The 25,088-nt window shown below is 38.7% G+C and overlaps 2 pseudogenes; both read left to right on the top strand.

The window, feature by feature from the left end:
• The first annotated feature begins 410 nt into the window (after positions 1–410).
• On the top strand, positions 411–2,866 carry LOC127085686 (beta-galactosidase-like; annotated as a pseudogene).
• Positions 2,867–7,765: 4,899 nt separating this feature from the next.
• LOC127081519 (beta-galactosidase 7-like) lies at positions 7,766–10,107 on the top strand (annotated as a pseudogene).
• The last annotated feature ends 14,981 nt before the right edge of the window (positions 10,108–25,088 follow it).

Consider the following 25,088-nt stretch of genomic DNA (forward strand, 5'->3'; position numbering starts at 1 on the left):
ATTTAAATATGCTAATTTAGATATATGCGACAAGCATAATTTTGTTATTCCGTAGTTTTATGTACACTTTGGTTGAAGATTTTTTTGTTTCATTCATTATTTCCATTACTTAAATTAAAAATTAATAATTGTATTTGGATAAACAAAGTTAAATATTTGAAGATTTTTAGAACATATAGGTTGTATTTGACGAGTTCTTACTCACTCCTTGGGTGTCTTTTTTTTCTTGTGACCAACACATATAACATACTTTTTATGAAGAGAAATCTAATTTAGAATATTGATTAGATAGTTCAACACTATTTTTGGGGAACAACCAAACTACATTTTCCTATATAATTCATTTTCTCAATTATAATATTTCAATAAAAAGACGGAAGAATCATACATGTTCAAAATGGGTTTGTTATCTTGTTATAGCATTCTCTTAATGAGTATGATTATGTTGCACTCGTGTTTTGCCATAGAGGTTACTTATGATTCAAAAGCTCTAATTATCAATGGAGAAAGACGTCTTATTTTTTCAGGTGCAATCCATTATCCAAGAAGCACTGTGGAGATGTGGCCCGACCTTATTCAAAAGGCCAAAGATGGTGGCCTTGATGCCATTGAAACTTATATATTTTGGGATCGTCACGAACCTGTTCAACGTGAATATAATTTCTCAGGAAATTTGGATTTTGTCAAATTTTTCAAGCTTATCCAAGAAGCTGGACTATATGCCATTATGAGGATTGGTCCTTATGCATGTGCGGAATGGAACTACGGAGGATTCCCATTGTGGCTTCACAATATTCCTGGGATCGAGCTAAGAACAAATAATGAGGTTTACAAGAAAGAAATGCAGATTTTCACCACAAAGATCGTGAATGTGGCAAAAGAAGCAAATCTGTTTGCATCACAAGGAGGTCCCATTGTTCTAGCTCAAATTGAGAATGAATATGGAGATATCATGTGGAATTACAAAGATGCCGGGAAGGAATACGTTAAATGGTGTGCTCAAATGGCTCTAGCACAAAATATTGGGGTTCCATGGATCATGTGTCAGCAAGGTGATGCTCCCCAACCTATCATCAATACTTGCAATGGATACTACTGTCATAATTTTAAACCTAATAACCCAAAAAGTCCTAAAATGTTCACTGAAAATTGGATTGGTTGGTTCCAAAAATGGGGTGAAAGGGTTCCCCATAGAAGTGCTGAAGATTCAGCTTTCTCAGTTGCACGCTTTTTCCAAAATGGAGGTGTATTAAACAATTACTACATGTACCATGGAGGAACCAACTTTGGCCGCACATCAGGTGGACCATATATAACAACATCTTATGACTATGATGCACCGATTGATGAGTATGGGAATTTGAATCAACCAAAATGGGGACATCTTAAGCAACTTCATGCAGCAATTAAATTGGGTGAAAATGTTCTTACAAATTATATATCAGTAAATGACAAGGATCTTGGCAATGGAATCACACTTACAACATACGCCAATTCCACAGGCGCAAGATTTTGTTTCCTGAGCAATAATGACACTAACAAAGATGCAAATATTGACTTACAAAATGATGGTAAATACTTTGTTCCTGCCTGGTCCGTCACCATTCTTGATGGATGCAACAAAGAAATTTTCAATACGGCAAAAGTTAATAGTCAGACCTCAATAATGGTGAAAAAGAGTGGTGATAATAGTTCTAATGAACTCACTTGGGAATGGAAAATGGAGCCAAAGAAAGACACCATGAATGGAAAGGGAAATATTAAAGCACATCAGCTCTTGGAGCAGAAGGAACTAACCTTGGATGCTAGTGACTATTTATGGTACATGACTAGTGTTGATATCAATGACACTTCAATTTGGAGCAATGCAACTCTCAGTGTGAACACTATGGGGCATACACTTCATGGTTATGTTAATAGGAGGTATATAGGATACCAATTTAGCCAATGGGGAAATAAATTCACTTATGAAAAGAAAGTTTCTTTGAAGAATGGAACAAACATTATAACTTTGCTTAGTGCCACTGTCGGGCTTGCAAACTATGGTGCATGGTTTGACGAGATAAAAACAGGCATATCAGGTGGCCCTGTTCAATTGATTGGAAAAATAATGTTACTATGGATTTGTCAACCAACCTTTGGTCTTATAAGGTTGGTTTGAATGGTGAGAGGAAACGTTTATATGATTCGCAACAACATCTCAGTGTATCATGGAACACTAATTCACCTCATATTCCTATTGGAAAACCTATGACTTGGTATAAGGCAGAGTTTAAAGCCCCTTTTGGAACAAACCCTATCGTGGTGGACTTCCAAGGCCTAGGTAAAGGACATGCTTGGGTGAATGGACATAGCATTGGTCGTTATTGGGCTTCTTGGGTTACAGCTACAAATGGATGCAGTGACACGTGCGATTATCGGGGAAAATATGTAAAGGAAAAGTGCAACACTAATTGTGGAAGTCCATCGCAAAGGTGGTATCATGTACCAAGATCATTCTTGAATGATGACATGAACATATTGGTTTTATTTGAGGAAATAGGTGGTAATCCTCAGAGTGTTCAGTTCCAAACTGTGACAACAGGAATTATTTGTGCTAATGTATATGAAGGCGCACAACTCGAACTATCATGCCAAAGTGGACAAGTAATTTCACAAATCCAATTTGCTAGCTTTGGGAATCCACAAGGCCAGTGTGGTTCTTTTAAGAAAGGGCCTTGGGAAGCTACAAATACTCAATCTGTTGTGGAAGCTGCATGCATAGGGAAAAAGTAATTGTGGATTTATAGTTACAAAAGAAATGTTTAGTGTTCCACTTGGAGTAACAAATAGTACAGCTAAATTAGCGGTGCAGGTGACATGTTAAGCCAGAATTTTCTACAAGTTAATTTAAAAATTAAATGTCCAATTATCAAATTTTAAATAATATATTAAAAATTTCACATATCGTAAGTTAAAAAAAAAAGTAAAAACAATTAAAAAAAAAAAAAAAAAGGCATTTTTTTTCTCCCTTTTTTTTTCTTTTGTCCGTGTTTTTTCTATCAATTTTCTTTTCTCATTTTTCTTTAGTTTAAACGTTAATGTAAGTTGTGGTAACAATAAAAGTTATTTGAGCAACCACCCAATCTCTTTCAACATTTCTACCATGAAAAATTGTATCATTCTTACAGAGCAAAATGACCCGTATATTTGCAAACAAGATGTTATACCTCATCAACAACATTAGAGTTTGTTTAGTTTTTCATTGAAAATTAGTAAAATTATAGTGAAACAACTCAAAAACACATATAATCCGGGACGGAGTCAGAAATTTTAAACTGTGAGACAATATATTATTATATGAATTTATTCCATTTATTTTTAAAACATAAATATATATTATATTTTTTTAATGAAATTTATATCTAAAAAAATATTTAATAATTTATAATCTTTTATTTTTGTAATTTCCTAAATTTATTATAAAAATAATATTTTTTTTTGTATGCATTTTTTATAAGATCATAATATTAATATAAAATCCTATAAATCAATTTTTTAAAGGTTTAGGGAAAAAATATTTTGAAGTTATACAAAAAAAAAATCGAATATATTTAGTATGCCATATTTTGATTTAATTATTTACAGTGAAAATAAAAAACTCACATTAATTTCAAAGATACCCTAAACAAATATTCATATATTTTATAATTTTTAATAATATATTCATAATAATAATATTATTTCAATTATTTAAAATCTACTAATATATATATATATATATATTATATATATATATATATATATATATATATATATATATATATATATATAATTTGTTTTTTGAGAAACATAGTGGGGGCACATGCCCCCATACCAATGCATGTGCCTCCGTCCCTACATATAATTGCTTCAAAAAATTCATATTTAAAGCTTGTTATTACTTTCTAATAAAAAACTTGCACCACACATTTTATTTTTCTTTTAAACAATAAATCGTAGTTTTATGTGTCTTTTATTTCTTTCTCTTTTTTTAGGTATAAGTGTGTTTTGTAAGTCTTACATGTTTATCTTTATCCTGATATTTTCTTAGATCAAATTTTATATATTTATTAGGATAATTATTTTTATGAAATATTTTATCACAAGTGTGAAAGATATGAAAGCATATTAGTGCATGTGAAATTTATCATTAGAATTCAATGTATACATTACTTATGCGATATATATATATATATATATATATATATATATATATAATATTATATATATATATATATATATATATATATTAAATTTAGCGCCATAAATTAATGTCTAATTCCGTTCATGTGATAATAGTAATTGATTGACATTTAAAATTCATTAAAATAATAATTATGATATATTATTTAGATTTAGATTTCAAATTGTTAAAGGCAATGACGTTTTAGCTTTGAACCAATATTGATTCAACACAAACTTCTATTTTTAATATATTACTTACAAGTTTTTATTATTTTTTGATTTCCATGACTCTTAATATAAATCTTTAGTAGCTTCCCCTAAATTTTAAGCCAATGTATTATCAATATGACTTGTAAATGGATATTTTTATAAGTTACGAAAAATTATATTATTAAAGTTAAAATCGTTTTACTTATTTAAAAATTTAATTTTCTGGAAGGATATGCTTTTATGGCATTCCTAATATAAAGTGGAATTGTATTCAAAACTTAAAGTTATTTGATTTTAGTAACAAAAAAGAGTATTTTGTCGAACTTAATGTAAGGAATACAAATAAATGTGATGAGTTAAAATGATAAAATATAACTAAACTACTAGGTGAAGAGTTAAAAGGATAACCAATTGTATATAAAAGTACGAAATATGTCAAATAATTTCACAAAACAAACAATAAAGTTGATATAATTTTGTATTTATGTTATTTATGTATTCATTTTACCACTTACATTGCATGAGATTTATATCTTTTATTAAAAAACCAACTGAATGGAATGAATGTGATAAAATCCTCTTGGTAGAGGAACTATGTCTTGTGATACTCTCCCCTAAATCGGTTTGACACATGCATCTATCCCCAAAATATCATGAGTGATAGTTGAACCATGTTAAAATTCCTTAGTAATATAAATAAGTCTTATGATGCTATCCCCTAAGTAGGATTTACAGCAATCATCTACGCGCATATGTATCATTAAAAGAAGTAGGGCCACGTTAAAATCCTTCTAGTTAAAGGACTAAGTATTGTAAACTCTCCCCTAAATCAAATAGAATCTCTATGTGTTGGCATATATTTAAAATGAATTGGACCATATTAAACTCATTTGAAGAAGAGGCTAACTCTTGTGATACTATCATTTAACAATGTTCGTGTTCGACTGTGATTTTCAACAAATCTACCTCTCGTGGAAAGACATATGGCTTTATTTAAACTGCACCAAAAACAAAAGGCATCATTTTTGCATTATTCACCCCTAATATAGACCGTGTCTTATGATTAACAAGTTTACATTTCTATTAAGAAGTTGGTATGGTACACTTTATAACTCATGCCAACAAAGAAACGGAGTATCCAAAACCCTACCAAAATATAAAAAATGGCAACATAAAAACAACACTAATTTATAACAATAAATAAATAAAACCACTAAGAGATGAGGGAGATATATTAGTACCGGGATAAACATTAAGATTTACTTGAGAAATAGTAATTCCTATGTGATTATATATAGAACATTGAGAAATTTTCCCCATTAAATGGTCGTAGATTTCTAAGAAGATACAATTCTTCAGATATAATTATATTCTTCGTACTCGTGAAAAAGCTCGAAATACCAAATGAATATCTCGTTAATTAAGAAAATATACAACTGGTAGTTCATCTGATAAAAGAAGAACCATTTATCTATAAACTACAATATGTGATATCATAGAGATACTACAATGTAAATTGTTTTTGACAACAACAACAAAGCTTTAGAGATCAGACTGGTACATTCTCTTTGGAAAAAAATCAACTAGTAAAAGAGAATTCTTCTCAAGAGAAATTATAAACCTCATCGTGTTGGCTTCGACACAATAAACACACTTATAACAAGCAAAAATATTTCTTTGTCAATCGGGCATGAACACACCAATTAGAAATACAGCTCATACAATCTCGCTCCTAGGTGCTGGTGGACCAAAATAATTCATTAAGAATTTAACCCTTAATAACCACTTGCTTTAGGGCTTTGGACAGACATGAGGGTTAAGGATATGATCATGACCTCAAACAAAACTAGCCTAGATTTCAAATATGGACCCTGCAACTCGTTACACGGGTCAAACATGCCATTTAGACTGGGATAACTATTTCTAAAGCATATCACCCTTAAGAACCTCATGCTTAGGGGATGTGGATATGAATGAAGAGAAAATAATCTCGGGTCACTCATGGACTATGTTAAATAAAAATCTATATCGATCAGTCTATCATTATCTCGACACGTATTATTTCGAAGTATAAAATATGAACAAGTTCAACTTATAAATCGACACACTATGGACAACTATTTTAAATACCTTTTAATCTAAATCTTAATTTCACTAAACCTTCGACATGTCCACAGTTAAATGACGTCTCTCTATTTTGAACAAGAACAATAAGTTATATATGCCACATATTATAACAGATCTCTGAAAGTAAAATCATATTTTCAAGTACGGGTCGAGTATGAAACCATCATAATAAATTTTTTCTATATATTAACCATTGCAAAATATAATTTAAAATATATAATAATAAAATATTTTTGTTGGTATAACTAAAATATATAATTGAATGGTATAAGTTATCAATGGCAGATTCATAATTTTTTAATAATCGGGGCAGTAAAATAGTTTCTATATGAACATTTATAAAGAATTAATAAGCATATATAAATAGTAAGGTATTTAATTTTTAATATAAGACACATTTGCTTCACTTTGCATGTTTAACGTTAAGAGATTGATAAAAATAATTTAAAAAAAAGTTTATTACTTTAAATTTCAATATATCTTTTTTATTTATATAATAAATATTTTTAATAAAAATAAAATTTGATATAAGGAGACAACTACTGTTTTTTTGTGTGAAAGTAAAATCAAAATTATAAGTCATTTAAAGAGTTATTTTTTATGTGGAGGATTAGATTCGATATTGTCATATACATATCAAATAGATTATGTTAGCAAACTTTTTTTGTCTATATAAAATACATGATATAATTAGATCTTCTCGTGTTTTATACCGTTCATTCATCTTATATTTGTATTTATCTATCCTAAACCATCACTACCCTGAATAATTTGTAATCAATATTTTGGAATTATATCTCTTTTACTATATATAAATTATTATAATAGCAAATTTAAATTGCTAATTTAGATATATGCGACAAGCATAATTTGTTATTCCGTAGTTTTATGTACACTTTGGTTGAAGATTTTTTTGTTTCATTCATTATTTCCATTACTTAAATTAAAAATTAATAATTGTATTTGGATAACAAAGTTAAATATTTGAAGATTTTTAGAACATATAGGTTGTATTTGACGAGTTCTTACTCACTCCTTGGGTGTCTTTTTTTTCTTGTGACCAACACATATAACATACTTTTTATGAAGAGAAATCTAATTTAGAATTTGATTAGATAGTTCAACACTATTTTTGGGGAACAACCAACTACATTTTCCTATATAATTCATTTTCTCATTATAATATTTCAATAAAAAGACGGAAGAATCATACATGTTCAAAATGGGTTTGTTATCTTGTTATAGCATTCTCTTAATGAGTATGATTATGTTGCACTCGTGTTTTGCCATAGAGGTTACTTATGATTCAAAAGCTCTAATTATCAATGGAGAAAGACGTCTTATTTTTTCAGGTGCAATCCATTATCCAAGAAGCACTGTGGAGATGTGGCCCGACCTTATTCAAAAGGCCAAAGATGGTGGCCTTGATGCCATTGAAACTTATATATTTTGGGATCGTCACGAACGTTCAACGTGAATATAATTTCTCAGGAAATTTGGATTTTGTCAAATTTTTCAAGCTTATCCAAGAAGCTGGACTATATGCCATTATGAGGATTGGTCCTTATGCATGTGCGGAATGGAACTACGGAGGATTCCCATTGTGGCTTCACAATATTCCTGGGATCGAGCTAAGAACAAATAATGAGGTTTACAAGAAAGAAATGCAGATTTTCACCACAAAGATCGTGAATGTGGCAAAAGAAGCAAATCTGTTTGCATCACAAGGAGGTCCCATTGTTCTAGCTCAAATTGAGAATGAATATGGAGATATCATGTGGAATTACAAAGATGCCGGGAAGGAATACGTTAAATGGTGTGCTCAAATGGCTCTAGCACAAATATTGGGGTTCCATGGATCATGTGTCAGCAAGGTGATGCTCCCCAACCTATCATCAATACTTGCAATGGATACTACTGTCATAATTTAAACCTAATAACCCAAAAAGTCCTAAAATGTTCACTGAAAATTGGATTGGTTGGTTCCAAAATGGGGTGAAAGGGTCCCCATAGAAGTGCTGAAGATTCAGCTTTCTCAGTTGCACGCTTTTTCCAAAATGGAGGTGTATTAAACAATTACTACATGTACCATGGAGGAACCAACTTTGGCCGCACATCAGGTGGACCATATATAAACAACATCTTATGACTATGATGCACCGATTGATGAGTATGGGAATTTGAATCACCAAAATGGGGACATCTTAAGCACTTCATGCAGCAATTAAATTGGGTGAAAATGTTCTTACAAATTATATATCAGTAAATGACAAGGATCTTGGCAATGGAATCACACTTACAACATACGCCAATTCCACAGGCGCAAGATTTTGTTTCCTGAGCAATAATGACACTAAAAAGATGCAAATATTGACTTACAAATGATGGTAAATACTTTGTTCCTGCCTGGTCCGTCACCATTCTTGATGGATGCAACAAAGAAATTTTCATACGGCAAAAGTTAATAGTCAGACCTCATAATGGTGAAAAAGAGTGGTGATAATAGTTCTAATGAACTCACTTGGAATGGAAAATGGAGCCAAAGAAAGACACCATGAATGGAAAGGGAAATATTAAAGCACATCAGCTCTTGGAGCAGAGGAACTAACCTTGGATGCTAGTGACTATTTATGGTACATGACTAGTGTTGATATCAATGACACTTCAATTTGGAGCAATGCAACTCTCAGTGTGAACACTATGGGGCATACACTTCATGGTTATGTTAATAGGAGGTATATAGGATACAATTTAGCCAATGGGGGAAATAAATTCACTTATGAAAAGAAAGTTTCTTTGAAGAATGGAACAAACATTATAACTTTGCTTAGTGCCACTGTCGGGCTTGCAAACTATGGTCATGGTTGACGAGATAAAAACAGGCATATCAGGTGGCCCTGTTCAATTGATTGAAAAAATAATGTTACTATGGATTTGTCAACAACCTTTGGTCTTATAAGGTTGGTTTGAATGGGAGAGGAAACGTTTATATGATTCGCAACAACATCTCAGTGTATCATGGAACACTAATTCACCTCATATTCCTATTGGAAAACCTATGACTTGGTATAAGGCAGAGTTTAAAGCCCTTTTGGAACAAACCCTATCGTGTGGACTTCCAAGGCAGGTAAAGGACATGCTTGGGTGAATGGACATAGCATTGGTCGTTATTGGGCTTCTTGGGTTACAGCTAAAAATGGATGCAGTGACACGTGCGATTATCGGGGAAAATATGTAAAGGAAAAGTGCAACACTAATTGTGGAAGTCCATCGCAAAGGTGGTATCATGTACCAAGATCATTCTTGAATGATGACATGAACATATTGGTTTTATTTGAGGAAATAGGTGGTAATCCTCAGAGTGTTCAGTTCCAAACTGTGACAACAGAATTATTTGTTGCTAATGTATATGAAGGCGCAAACTCGAACTATCATGCCAAAGTGGACAAGTAATTTCACAAATCCAATTTGCTAGCTTGGGAATCCCAAGGCCAGTGTGGTTCTTTTAAGAAAGGGCCTTGGGAAGCTACAAATACCCAATCTGTTGTGGAGCTGCATGCATAGGAAAAAGTAATTGTGGATTTTAGTTACAAAAGAATGTTTAGTGTTCCACTTGGAGTAACAAATAGTACAGCTAAATTAGCGGTGCAGGTGACATGTTAAGCCAGAATTTTCTACAAGTTAATTTAAAATTAAATGTCCATTATCAAATTTTAAATATATATTAAAATTTCACATATCGTAAGTTAAAATCATTTTTCTTTAGTTTAAAACGTTAATGTAAGTTGTGGTAACAATAAAAGTTATTTGAGCAACCACCCAATCTCTTTCAACATTTCTACCATGAAAAATTGTATCATTCTTAAGAGCAAAAATGACCCGTATATTTGCAAACAAGATGTTATACCTCATGAACAACATTATAGTTTTGTTAGTTTTTCATTGAAAATGAGTAAAATTATAGTGAAACAACTCAAAAACACATATAATCCGGGACGGAGTCAGAAATTTTAAACGGTGAGGACAATATATTATTATATGATACCAATGAGAAAGGAGTTGCCCCAGTAGATGTACGCACCGACGTCCGATACCCATGCAACGCAAACGACAACATCTCATGCCAGTCTTTATAGGTTACCACCATTTTTTGCACAATCTTCTTGATATTCTTATTGGCTGCCTCAACCGCCCCATTCATCTTCGGACGATAGGGGGAAGAATTGTGATGCTCAATCTTGAATTCCCGGCACAACTCTGCCATCATCTTATTATTCAAATTAGAACCATTATCAGTAATGATTCTCTCGGGAACCCCATATCTGCAAATGATGTCTCTCTTGAGAAACCTGGCAACGACCTGCTTCGTCACGTTCGTATAAGAGGCTGCTTCAACCCACTTGGTGAAGTAATCAATAGCTACTAATATGAACCGATGCCCATTCGAAGCTGTAGGCTCTATCTTTCCGATCATATCAATGCCCCACATAGCAAACGGCCATGGGGACGACATTAAACTCAACGGATTTGGAGGCATGTGCACCTTGTCAGCATAAATCTGGCATTTATGACACTTCCGCACGAAATTGAAACATTGGGCCTCCATTGTCATCCAATAATAACCTGCCCTCAGCAGCTTCTTCACCATAGCATTCCCACTGGCATGGGTACCGAACGATCCTTCATGAACCTCTTTCATCAATTGGCTTGCTTCTCTATCATCGACACATCTGAGCAAGACCCAATCGAAATTCCTCTTATACAGAACCCCATCCTTATTCAGGTAGAACACCATGGCTAACCTCCGCAGAGTCTTTCTGTCCTTCTTAGATACTCCCTCAGGGTACTCTTGCGTCTCCAGATAGCGCTTGATATCATAATACCACGGCTTCTCATCATCGGGCGCTGTATCAACAACAAACACATAAGCCGGTCTATCCAGACGACCTACTTCAACACTGGGGAACTGATTCCACCACTGCACCTTAATCAAGGCAGCCAGAGTAGCCAAAGCATCTGCCAAAGGATTCTCCTCTCTAGGCACATGATGCATCTTCACCTTGGTGAAAAACGTCAGCAATCTCCTCGTATAATCTCGATACGGAACTAAATGAGATTGATGCGTATACCATTTTCTGTTAACCTGATTAATCACCAGAGCCGAATCTCCATATATGACAAGGTTCTTGATCCTCAAATCAATAGCCTCTTCAATCCCCAATATACAAGCTTCATATTCAGCCACGTTGTTGGTGCACTCAAATGTTAGCCGGGCAGCAAAAGGAATGTGGGATCCTTTCGGCGTAACCAAAACAGCACCAACACCGCTTCCATTCACGTTAACGGCCCCATCAAACATCAGAATCCATTCGGATTCAGGGTCAGGCCCCTCCTCCGGGATCGGTTCCTCGCAATCTTTCGATTTGAGAAACATGATGTCCTCATCAGGGAATTCAAACTTCATCGGTTGATAATCATTAATAGGTTGCTGGGCGAGATAATCAGACAATACACTCCCCTTAATAGCCTTCTGAGAGGTATACTGTATATCATATTCAGTCAAAATCATTTTCCACCTCGCAACCCGTCCGGTCAATGCTGGCTTCTCAAAAATGTACTTGATTGGATCCATCTTGGAAATCAATAAAGTGGTATGAACCAGCATATATTGTCTTAGTCGGCGAGCAGCCCAGACCAAAGCACAACAAGTTTTCTCGAGCAGTGAATATCTGGTTTCACAGTCGGTAAACTTTTTGCTAAGGTAGTATATGGCATGCTCTTTTCGACCAGACTCGTCATGCTGCCCCAATACACACCCCATAGACCCCTCGAGGACCGTCAAGTACATAATTAACGGTCTTCCCTCCACAGGAGGCATCAGAATCGGAGGCTCCTGCAAATATTCTTTTATCTTTTCAAATGCCGCTTGGCAATCATCATTCCACCTGACCGTTTGATCTTTTCTCAATAACTTGAATATTGGTTCGCACGTGGCCGTTAGATGAGATATGAACCGTGAAATGGAGTTCAATCTACCTAAGAAACCACAAACCTCTTTCTCTGTTCTCGGTTCAGGCATTTCTCTTATCGCTTTTACTTTTGCAGGATCTACCTTGATTCCTTTCTCACTTACAATGAACCCCAACAATTTACCGGACCGCATTCCGAAAGTGCACTTATTCGGATTCAATCTCAGTCTGAACTGTCTCAGCCGGTCAAACAACTTGGCCAGATCTACCAAATGCCCCTCTTTTGTCTGGGACTTTGCTATCATGTCATCAACATAGCATTCAATTTCATGATGAATCATATCATGAAACAAAGTCACCATGGCCCTCTGATAAGTGGCACCGGAGTTCTTGAGACCGAATGGCATCACCTTGTAACAAAAAGTGCCCCATGGTGTGATGAATGTTGTTTTCTCCATATCATCTGGCGACATTTTGATTTGATTATAGCCAGAAAAGCCATCCATGAAGGAAAACACCGAGAATTGAGTTGTATTATCTACCAACACGTCGATGTGAGGTAGCGGAAAATCATCCTTCGGACTAGCTCTATTCAGATCTCGGTAGTCCACACACATTCTCACCTTGCCATCTTTCTTCGGGACTGGCACAATATTCGCAACCCATGGCGGATAATTAGTGACAGCAAGGAAACCAGCATCCCACTGCTTCTGCACTTCTTCCTTAATCTTCATCGCCATATCAGGTCTAGTTCTGCGCAACTTCTGCTTCACTGGAGGACAATCTGCTCTCAACGGTAGCTTGTGCACAACGATATCGGTATCCAACCCTAGCATATCCTGATAAGACCAGGCAAAGATGTCGACATACTCTTTCAACAATGCCACCATTCTGCTCTTGACACTTTCCTCCAAAGCAGCCCCAATTTTCACTTCTTTCTTGACCTCGTCGGTACCCAAGTTCACAACCTCAATCGGCTCCTCATGCGGCTGAATCACCTTCTCCTCTTGTTTCAACAACCTGGCTAATTCCCCTGGCAGTTCACAATCTTCTTCATCTTCTTCTTCGGCATGATAGATTGGATTGTCAAAGTCATACAAGGGTGTAACAGGATTGTTATCAATGAGATCCGGAGAAGAATCGCATCTGCATGAATGTTGATTCATGCATTGCTTTAGAACCGGTGCGAGACAAATTAAAACGAAAAATGAAAACATTGCCATTTTTATTTTGTTTTTATTTTTAAACTGTAAAAATAAATGAAAAACAGGGAACACCGCTTTTAACTGAAAAACATCCTTTATTAATGATGCGAATTTGCAAATTTAAACATGAGGTGGCCCTTACAACGAACCATTATGTGTCGGGCAACACGTATGGCTTTCATGCATATAAAATCAAAACAAGAAAAATATTACTCTTCCAGCAGAGTGACCCGGATGATCTTTTCAGCCTTCCAAGTCTGGATTCCCATCCCTGGCGTGCACGGCTTTATCCACCGGTCCATTTCACAGTCGCTATCAGCCTCATCACTCATCATGCAGATGTGATCCGGATCCAGCATTCCGGCACTTGTGAAGGTGACTGGCGTACGACGTCCTCTGCCTCGTCCTAGCGAGCCTCTGTCCGGCTTGTACCCCACCCCGAAGCGGTCCTTCTTCGCAGAGATATCCATCATCCTGCCCCAACCAGGAGCCTCTCCATTCTTCACCACCTCAGCGGCCTGCTTGTATGAAGATATGGACGGTTTCTCTTCCTCTTTGGCAAACAGAGCATTCTCCACCTTAACGGTTTCAAACGCTTGGCTAGGCGTCTCCTAGATCTCGCCGTCCATCTCAACGTATTTGAAAGAAGACAGATGGCTGAAAAATATATCCTCCTCTCCGCAAACGGTGACGACCTGTCCTTCCCAGATGTATTTCAACTTTTGGTGCAAAGTCGAAGTTACTGCCCCAGCAGCATGGATCCATGGACGACCCAACAGGCAACTGTATGCCGGCTGGATATCCATGACGTAGAAAGTCGACTTAAACACCTCTGGGCCTATCTTCACTGGCAGCTCAACCTCCCCGAACACGGCCCGCTTTGACCCATCAAACGCCCGCACTATCAAATCAGTCGGAGTCAAAATCAGCCCGTCACAATTCAGCTTTGCCAAGGCCTTCTTCGGCAACACATTCAAAGAGGAGTCGGTATCAACCAGCACATGCGAAAGCACGGCTCCTTTACACTCCATTGCGATGTGTAATGCCGGTTGTGATTCCTCCCATCCACAGTCAGGTCCATGTCTGTAAAACCCAACCCATGGCCGGCATGCACATTAGACACGACCGTCTCCAACTGGTTTATCGTGATCTCTTGAGGAACATAGGCTTTCTTCAAAATTTTCAACAAAGCCTCCCTATGCCCCTCAGAACTTAACAGCAAAGATAGAATTGATATTTTGGAAGGAGTCTGCTGCAGATGGTCCACAAGCTTGTACTCTGACTTTTTGATGATTCTCAAAAATTCCTCTGCATCATCATCAAGTTTATCTTCCGACCCCACAGGCGCCGGCGTCACCACTGGAGTACCATCGCCCACCACTGCTTTTCCTTTTGCCCTGGCTAAAGCCTCGGCCTTTTCTTTTTTCTCTTTCTCTCCTTCTCCTCCCCTCAAGGCATCCGGAGCAAACAGTCTTCCACTGCGAGTGAAACCGCTGGTACCGGCATTACCCACCTTTGAAACGGTGGTTTCACTTGCAGTCTGGTCTTCCACTTTCTCACCATTACAGTACACTTCCCCACCATAATGCCAAGGCACGGCATCATCTTTGTCGTACGGAATTGGCCCAGGTATCGTGATGGTAACTGGAGCCGCTTCAACAAGAGTAGACAATCAAAATAAATTGTTATGGTGGAGACCTCTTCTTTCCCTTCATCAACCTTCTCAATCAGGATACTCCCCTCGTCCATAAGACCCTGGACAGTCCTCCTCAATAATTCACACCCATTGACAGAAGCAGTGCACTCAGCACAAACATCATTACAACCCGGATGAACCCCATTTTTCAACAACTGCCTCTTAACCTCAGCCAGAGGAGTCTTCAACTGATCAATAGTAGACAGCCCAACTCTATTCTCCTCAGAGATAGCATTCACCCCCCTTTGACCATGCGCGGGCATGGGATTAGCATTAACGTTGGGAGATGGTGCGAAGTTGATAGCTTTCGAATCCACCAGGTCTTGAACTGTGTGCTTAAAAGCTTTACAGTTCTCTATATTGTGTCCGGCAGCACCCGAATGGAATTCGCACTTAGCATTCTCATCATAATTGGCTGGCCTTTGATCAGGTCTCAAAGGTGCCAAAGTTCTTGTTTGTACCAACCCCAAATCCTGCAACTTCTTAAACAGGAAGGAATAAGTCACAGGTGGCCTGTCGAACTGCCTGTCAACTGCTCTCTCCCGCATCTGATAGCCAGCCCTCTGAGGCCTCTGCTGAAACGGTTGTCTTTGTTGTTGAGGTTGTTGCTGCGCAGGTTGATGCTCAGCAGGAATAGTTACCGCAGCAGTGTGCTGGAAGTAACGGTCCCTACTGGGTCCTCTTTGTGCGTATACCGCACTGGTATCTCCCTCCTTCTTCCTTTGTCCATTGCTGAAAGGCTTCTTCGACCCTGACGACGAGGCATTACCCCCTGAATCTTTCCGAGCTTCAGCCAGCTCTCTATTCTCTCCCCAGCCACAACTATGTCTGAAAATTTGGTCACCGGACAACCAACCATCCTTTCAGCATATGCCCCCTGCAGGGTCCCCATAAAGAGATCAGACATCTCTCTATCCACTAGTGGAGGTTGCACTCTGGCAGCCAACTCCCTCAATCTTTGAGCGTATTCTTTAAACCCCTCGTTATTCTTCTGAGACATACCCTGCAGCTGGGTACGACTCGGGGCCATATCAGCATTGAACTGATACTGTTTAAAGAATGCGTCCCCAAGATCTTGCCAATTCTTGACATCTGAGGACTTGAGCTTGGTGTACCATTCCAGTGAGCCTCCGGACAGGCTGTCCTGAAAAAAATACATCCATAGCTTTTGGTCCATGGTGTAAGCTGAGATCTTACGGACAAACGCTTGAAGATGGGTCTCGGGGCAGGAACTCCCATTATAGCGATCAAACGCGGGCGCTTTAAACTTTTGCGGGATCACAATCCCCTCCACTAGCCCCATGTTTGACATATTAACCACCCCAGGAGTGGCATAACTCTCCAGAGCTCTGATCTTTTCAGCCAGCAACTGAATCTCTTTATTCTGTGGCGGGGCACTGTATTGACCAAAGGGTTCATTGTGCATCGAGAACTGGTCAGCCTCCTTGTCTTCCTCTCTGTCGTCGTCAGCCCCGAAGAAAGGCGGGAACAGACTATCCTTCAAATTCTGCCCCGGTTGACCACCGGCAGCACCAAAACCACCAGCATTGTTGTTCACCATACCCACGGTCGCTCTCTTACCGCCATCTCTGGATCCACCAAGCCCCTGGTTGGAGACACCATCCAGGTTTACACCACTGTTTGCCGCTGAAGCCCGCTCGAGCTTCTCGACTTTGTCAGCTAGAGCCTTCTGACCAACTGCAAAGCCTTGCATAATGTTGATCAGCTCGTTCATCTTGTCTTTCAGTTCGAGGATATCTGTATTCGGGAGATCCATCAGTCGAGGAGTATTGCGCCTGGTGAAGTATCTGTGAGGTCGGGTTGAGTGCAAAGGTACAACTCTGCGAGCACGAGCAATGATTCCTGAAACAATCAAGCACGTTAGCAACAGATACCTGCAAAACAAAACACAAGTTATTATGATTATGCATGAATGCAGTGTTTATCCCCATGAGGAACACTTTGTCTCTTGATCCTGGCGTCATCGAGACAAAATAAGAATCCGACATCAATATTCTGATATTCAGCATTTGATTTCGTCATACAAACCAGAGATACGTGATTTAGCAAAAATACCCCCAACCATGTGTGTGCTTGTGTGAGTGCATACGGTAAAGCAAATAAAGCTTGAAGATCAATCACTGAATGAAAAATAACCATCATATATCAAAATGCACAATAAGTGCCATAGTCATACATCAAATCAGATACAAGTCTCCAGAATCGGGAAAGAAATACAAGCAAATGAATTCCGTCAACAAGCCTGACGGTAATCCAACACAAATGAAAGGCTAGCCTGATGAGGGTCCCACAGATGGCCCTATCTCAGCTTCCATCCTCGCGAACTCTGCAGCGAACCTGAGCTCGGTATTCTCCTGCTGTAGTCTCCCCACTTCCTTCTGGTGAATCTTCATCTGCCTGAAGTAATGATATCTCTCAGCAATGTAATGATCTCTCTCGGCAACACAACGATCTCTCTCAGCGGTGATCTTCACATTCTCTGCTTCCTTAACCTTCAGCTTGGCTTCTCACTCAGCAATGAGAACCCGGACTCTGTCGTCCCTCTGATCCTTCACCAAGATTTGCCTCCTCTTCTGATCCTCAATGACCTTTGAAGCTCTAGCCAATCTCTCTTTGGTGATGTCGTGCTCCTTTGTTGAAGATGCCAAAGCCTGACTGACCTTCCCATAGTAGGCAGTATCCATCTCAAAGCGCTTTGCTTCCAAGGCATGTCGCTTGTCTTGATCTTCCATCTTCACTCTGATCTCCTGGTTAGCCGTCTGAATCCGAGCAACACTCATCTCCAACTCCGCTTTCTCTGCAAGCAACTGATCTCTGGCTCTCTTCATCTCGAGGAACTCTTCCATACTGACAGAAGAAATTGGACCCTCAATCATGGGACACCCAGGATCACCTCCCGGAAATGGTAGAAGTGTGATCTCAATCCTCTTTCGCAGCCAATCATCAAATAGAGGAAAATACCGACTGTTGACCTTGCCATAAGGAACTTTACCCTTTCTTTGGATATCACGCCACTCATCCAATACTTGCCTTAGCTTGGCCTGATTGCCATCCATCGGGAAGTAAAAGGACTCTTGGATCTCTCGCCCGAGAGGAGGGCCCTCTACAGCAAACCCCATCTGTCTCCTGAGAAGCGTCGGGTTGTAATTGATGCAACCCTGAACTCCGACCAAAGGCACATTGGGTAGACTCCCACAACTACATATGAAATCCCGTCCAGCCATACCATTATGAGTCCAAGCGATGTCAGCAGCCCGCAAACCCATCAACCTGAATGACCATCTGACAGTAGGATCAAGATGAGCAAAAGCACCTCGGGACGGCAAATACCCCATAAACCACCTGAATAGCAACTGAGCACAGCATCAGATTAAACCCCCACGTCTCTTCTCGTTCCTGTTATGGACCGAGTAATAGACATCTCCGATCAGAGTAGGAATAGGGTTTCTCTGCATGAACAATCTGATAGCATTATGGTCCACAAAGTTCTTCTGATTAGGAAACAGAATAATCCCATAAATGATCACAGCAACCAAAGCACAAACCGTCTTCCAATTACCCACTGCAGCATGTTCCTTGGCATTAGCTTCCAAGAAACTCAAATGAAATCCAGGTAATTTCCCCTTTTCCTTCAAACCCTCCTTGATCATTTCCGGACTCAAATAAAGAGCACGGGAAATCCCGAGGACATCAGGCTCCACCCTAGTAACATGGAAAGGAATCTGATCACGGATCTGCATACCCAGAATGCTAGCATAGTCCTCCATCAGAGGTCCCAACAAATAATCTGGAAACACGAAGCATCTCAGGCCCGGGTCATAGAACTGGAGAAGAGTATGAATGGTGCTCCTGTCGCTGTCAGTGAGTCTGAAAACCATCTTCAGAATACTACCGTATGCCTCTCTGAACATCCCCACATGGTCGGGTGTAATCAATGCTATCATATCTATCAACTCATCAATCTCTGGGTTGAAGAAAATGTAAGCAACGTCATGCTTCAAACCGGTCCTCATATCTGAGCAGAAAGTCTCTCAACCAGGATCTCAATCAAAAGTGTCCCTGCATATGAGTAAACATGTGTTAGATGCAGGTAAATGCCAAATGTAATGATGCTAATGAATGAATGCAATGCATTGCCATCCTCCAAGCCATCTGATCATCGGCACTGAAACCTTGATCTCTGAACTGATCACAACCATCTGAAGGAATATGTAACCACAAATCCACCTCAAGGGATTCCGAAATAAACGGAACTGAAAGATACATCATCACCATCACCAGACAATCTCTGAACAGATACCCTGAAAACCTCCGACTCGGCCCGGGGAATCCTGAAATAAATGGATCCCCACTAATAAATACCACGGACAGCACTCCGGCGTCTCGGCAATAAATGACCATAAATCCAACTTATAAATATGACTCTGATCCACGGAACCAATAGTCACCAACAAAGTCACCATCTGAACATGCATCTGAAAGAATCACCCTCCCCTCACAGGTAAATTCTAATCAGGTCACCCTAAGGCGAATAATAGTCTCGACAATCGGGCAAAGATACTCAATGGGTTTGCCCTTTCGGGTGTGCCATTGTAGCTCCCTTAAGATCGTCTAAACCAAAGATCCGGGAAATGATCGGTCACCAGAGTCAACAGCTCAGATGAAGTAACTCAACCAAAGTGGAGTACCCCACAGAGGAAAGCACTATCAAATGAACCTCGTCCGACTTGTGGTACATCACGTTGCCAGGCACATGTTGACCTAACACGAAGGAGGCAACATGAGACCACACTAATCCTAGGTGTATACTCGGGCCTGGGTTTTAGCCCCACTCAGAACACCCACCCCAAAACAGAGGAACCACCTGCACAGAGGACGGCAACATGATAGTATGATGCATGCAAATATTTATGCAAATATATACACAATCAGAATAATAAATGCAATAAATAAAGCAACACAAGTAACCTAAACTATCCTAGAACGCTAGGAGAGACTCGCTTAGGGAAGATGGACCAGCACAGGTCAACATCTGATAGTCCCCAGCAGAGTCGCCAGCTGTCGCATCCGCGAAAAACAACCGGCGAGCTGAAACAAAAACAACACAGAGCCGCCACCGTGCGTTATTTATCCCAAAGAGGGAAAGGAAACGCTCAGAGTAAACCTGGAAAACGCAAGGTCTCGCGACCAAAGAGAAAGGGTACGGGAGTCGGTTACGCAAGGGGAAGGTATTAGCACCCCTCACGTCCGTCGTACTCGACGGGATCCACGCTCTAAAAAAGAAAAGGTTGCTAAAACAAACATCACACACACACTACCGAACAACACAGGTGGGGGTAAGAAGAAGAGGGCTCGCTAGGACATCGCATCCTATGCCTACGTATCTCGTCTGGAACGAGAATCAGAGCTGCCGTAGTTCGGCTCACGCACGCCAAACAAAACAAACACACAAGCAGGCAAACATGGAACCCAAACGCCACTCGATGGACTTACATCAGCTTCCGAACCAAACACACCCACACTGGAACCCAGATGCCACTTGATGGACTTATACCGGCTTCCAAGCACACAACAAGAACAAACAAACAACAAATTGCTAAGGAGTCGGGAACTCGAGCCTAGCAATCGTCAAACAACACACTCAAAAAGAAAAAGGGTGCCCGGAGAGGTCTCGCACGACCTCCTGCCTACGTACCTCGTCTGGAACGAGGATCAGGGCGACGTAGTTCCCCTGAAAGGGAAAGAAATTCTAACCAGATACAAAAGGGAGACACACTACTAGGGAGCTGTACTCGAGCCTAGTGTTATCATGCATCATTGCCCTATGTTATGGTTTCTATCTACTTGCACAACAGCAAGCTAATCCTATCCAGGAAAAAAGAAAGCATACAAGCATAAACAAAGCAAAGCAAACATTCCAAGTAGCACACACTATATCCAGTCAAGCGGGCTCAAACAAAGGGTTCGACTGCCGAAGCAAGTCATCTGTACAAGGTAATGTTCGCTCTTAACCCTGACATTGAGAGTCAGGGTGAAGCAGATGAAAGGTGAGTGAGGGGTGTGCCTCACAGCTCTTATCCCTGGCCAGGGAGAGCTTCAGACAAAGGAGCGTGGGTTCAGAAAGATGGAACCCTTCTACGCTCAAGACTCTGACACAACTGTACACTGTACAAGATCTTGGGTTAATGTCCCAATGCATCAACACAGTGGTGTGAGCAGAGGGACGACTCAACAGAATAGCAGGGGATAGATTGCATATCCCTTGGGTTCTGCCAATTGCCTTAATCAAGGACTTTTCCTGCTTGGCACAAATGTAAACAAACACAAACGTCGCCTCTTAAGGAGGACTTCAGACAGTTGCCTGGCCAAGTAACAAGCCAGGTCTTCCAGACTACATGGAGTTAGAGTGTTCTACCTCAATTGGTTTAAACAACCAAGCAGCAGCAAGCAAGTTCAAAAAGAACTGTGAGCAACTAATGTACCTGAAATCAATCAAATACAATCAGTATACCAGACAAACCAACAGTAAACAGCAAAAGTCAAACAGACAATCTGTACAGTCAAACACAAGTTAATGCACACAAGTGCAAGCCATGAGCTCAAACTCAAGCATCAAACCCTACAACACAAAACAAGTTAGTTTCCAACATCAAACAAAACTCAATTTAATCAACTTGCATTTTCCTCCTTAAGGCATTTGCATCTCAAACCTGAAAATCCAAACCAAACATGAGAAACAAGACCACTAGGCCAAGCCTAGGGTCCAAAGGAGATGAAAAAATCAAAACAGCAAGTGAAAATTATCCAAAATCACAATCAACCAAATTAGAAACAAAACCAATTGGTCCCATGCTCATATCAATCACCATTATCATTTCATGCACAAAATAGCATCAAACATGCAATTTGCAATCTCAAAGGACCAAACAGAAAGATCTCAATCAAATACATACCCAAACATTTCAATAAATTCCACAAAAATTCAAATCTAAACAGAACATATGGAATGAATAGCATATCAAATTTCAGCTCATTTGGACAAGAGTAAGTAGGTCAATGGAAATCAAGAATTTCAGACAAGTTCAAACAAGCCAACACAAGGCATCAAAACAAGCATCAACTTCCAATAATCATAAAACAGTGACAATGCATGATAAATGAATGGGATCAAAACCATAATGACCTATTATGTGCCTAGAATCCACATGTCAAATTTCACATCCATCCAATTAACCATGAGAATTTCACAAATCAAATTCCAACATGTGTCACAAAACATCACAAAATGAGCCAACAGAAGAGAAAATCTCAATCAATTAGAAAATGCCATCAAAAATTCCAGAAAAAATCACATGTGATCTCAACATACATATGCTCAAACATGCAAAACATTAGATCATTCCAACATCCCTAAGCACATCAAATAAAATCATGAAGTTCATCAAGCTTGGTGTGACACAAATTGTCACACCTCTAATCAAAAATTAATATCTCCTCAACCAGGTATCCAAAAATTACAAACCACATACCAAAATCACCATCAAAGAGTCCAGAATAAGCACGAAAAATTTCATGAATTTATTTGGAAGCATCATCATTTCATGAGTGATATGGAAAAGCATGTACAAAATGAACACATTCAATCAATCCCTAAGCATTTTTATTTTTCACACGTGCACAAAAATCACAAAAATCACCATTAAAAACTAAACATTACAAGGAGAATCATGTAAAAAATATCACAAAATTTGGACAAAGGATGAATTAGTTATGGAATTTTGAAGTTCATGTATGAAATTGAAATGGAAAATGAAAAAGAAAATGAAATGAAACAAATAATATTCAATAATGGCATTCTCGTAATATTTAACAACACAAGCCAAACGACGTCGTTCTATTTTAATGTGTTGGAGCCACGTGATAGGCTTATGGAGGCGGGAAACAGCAATTCGAAAATGAAATGGAAACACGAGGATCAAACACAGCCTGTAGAGTGTTCTTCATCAAGAACCACAACGAATTTCCAGAAAATGACGAAGAACATTTCTTCACCAAAATGCGCAAACTCTATATCATTGGAACCGTCTCTCAACCTAGATCATGGATATGTAACTAGTTTCTCCTAACTCTCAACATGTTAACCGGATCGATCAAAAAAAGAAATGAGCATCAAACTTCAATCTCAGATTTTTCTCTCAATACTTAATCAAATCAAAAACTACGAGCATCATGATAATCTACGACCAAAGACCTATCAAAACCACATCTCAATTCAAGCAATGGAGAATTTCGAATCCTAACCTCTTGGAGATTGCAGATCGTGATTCTCGTGTTTCCAAGCTTGAAAGGCCAAAACAGATGATGATTGATGTTCAGGAAGATGACTGGAAAAGATTCCTCAACTCAATGATGCTCCAGCTGCGAGAATTATGGAATTGCCATTGTTGTGCTTGCTTCCAACAGTCCAAATTCAGCAAACTCTTGGCATGGATTTGATGAAACAGATCTTCAATAAGCCTTATAGAAGATGAATCCAAGGAGCACGAGCAAGATTGATGAAGAATTGTGATGAAATTGATGAAAAGTGTTGGAGAAGCTTTGGAGAATTTGGAGAGAATTTGGAGGGAAAAGTAGTTGCAATCTTGAAAAATGAAATGTAATTAGCATTTTCTGTTACAGTTAACACTATATACCAATGCTTAATCAACTTCTTAATCCAAATTAGCAAATTGAGTTGGATTAGTGAAAATGAGTTTCTTAATGAAATGTCCAAAAAGTCCTTTTCCAAATTTGGCTAATGCAACAGTACATGACAGTTCCCACAAGTTCTATTTGGCATTTGGAGTGTGTTAGAATTGGTTCCATGTGCATAGGCCTTGTATTTCTCAATTTCACCATTCCATGCCAAAAATACAAAGTGATCACTTGAAAAATGACTTTTTGCCTTGACCATTTTTGATGAATTTTGACCATACATCATGAAAGTACATGTAAAATGGGGTTTGCTCAAAGAAAGATCACCCAATTTGGCCATTCCATGTGAAAGTTATGCCACTTTGAATTTAGGCATTTTTGGAAAATGATTGGACCATAACTTGTCAACCATACATGGGAATTTCAAGTTCTTGGACTTTTTGGAAAGGTGAGAGCAAGATCTACAACTTTCATGTTGAACAAAATTTCATTTGAAGCCTTTTTGGACATGTAGTTTTGTGGTGAAAAACTTTCCATTTTTGGAAACTTCCATTACAAGTCACTTTCTATTTCTGGCAACTTTTTGTTTGACTTTATTTTCTTCATTCTTGATGTTTGAAATGCCAAATGAAACTTGTTTAGACATGAATGAAGTATATCCAACTCTCTCCCACCTCCAAATCCATAAAATCAAGCACAGTTGACCACAGTTGACTTTTTCAACTGATAGATGAATTTGGCAATGCACTGATCAATCTGAGCCTCAAACTCCTGATGAAATGGCTCAATGATGAAACCCTAGCCTCCATAAGCTCAATATAATCACATGATGATCCCCATATCCATTGTAGACCCCATCTCCTTGCCATGCCCTGATTGGCCCAATGCAACTGATTAGGGTTGTCCAGTGGTCAAAACCCTAATCTCAAGGTGTATGATCAATCTTCTTGAACCTCCTGG

The sequence above is a fragment of the Lathyrus oleraceus genome, chromosome 5, assembly GCF_024323335.1.
Source record: "Lathyrus oleraceus cultivar Zhongwan6 chromosome 5, CAAS_Psat_ZW6_1.0, whole genome shotgun sequence".
NCBI classification, from domain to species: Eukaryota; Viridiplantae; Streptophyta; class Magnoliopsida; order Fabales; family Fabaceae; genus Lathyrus; species Lathyrus oleraceus.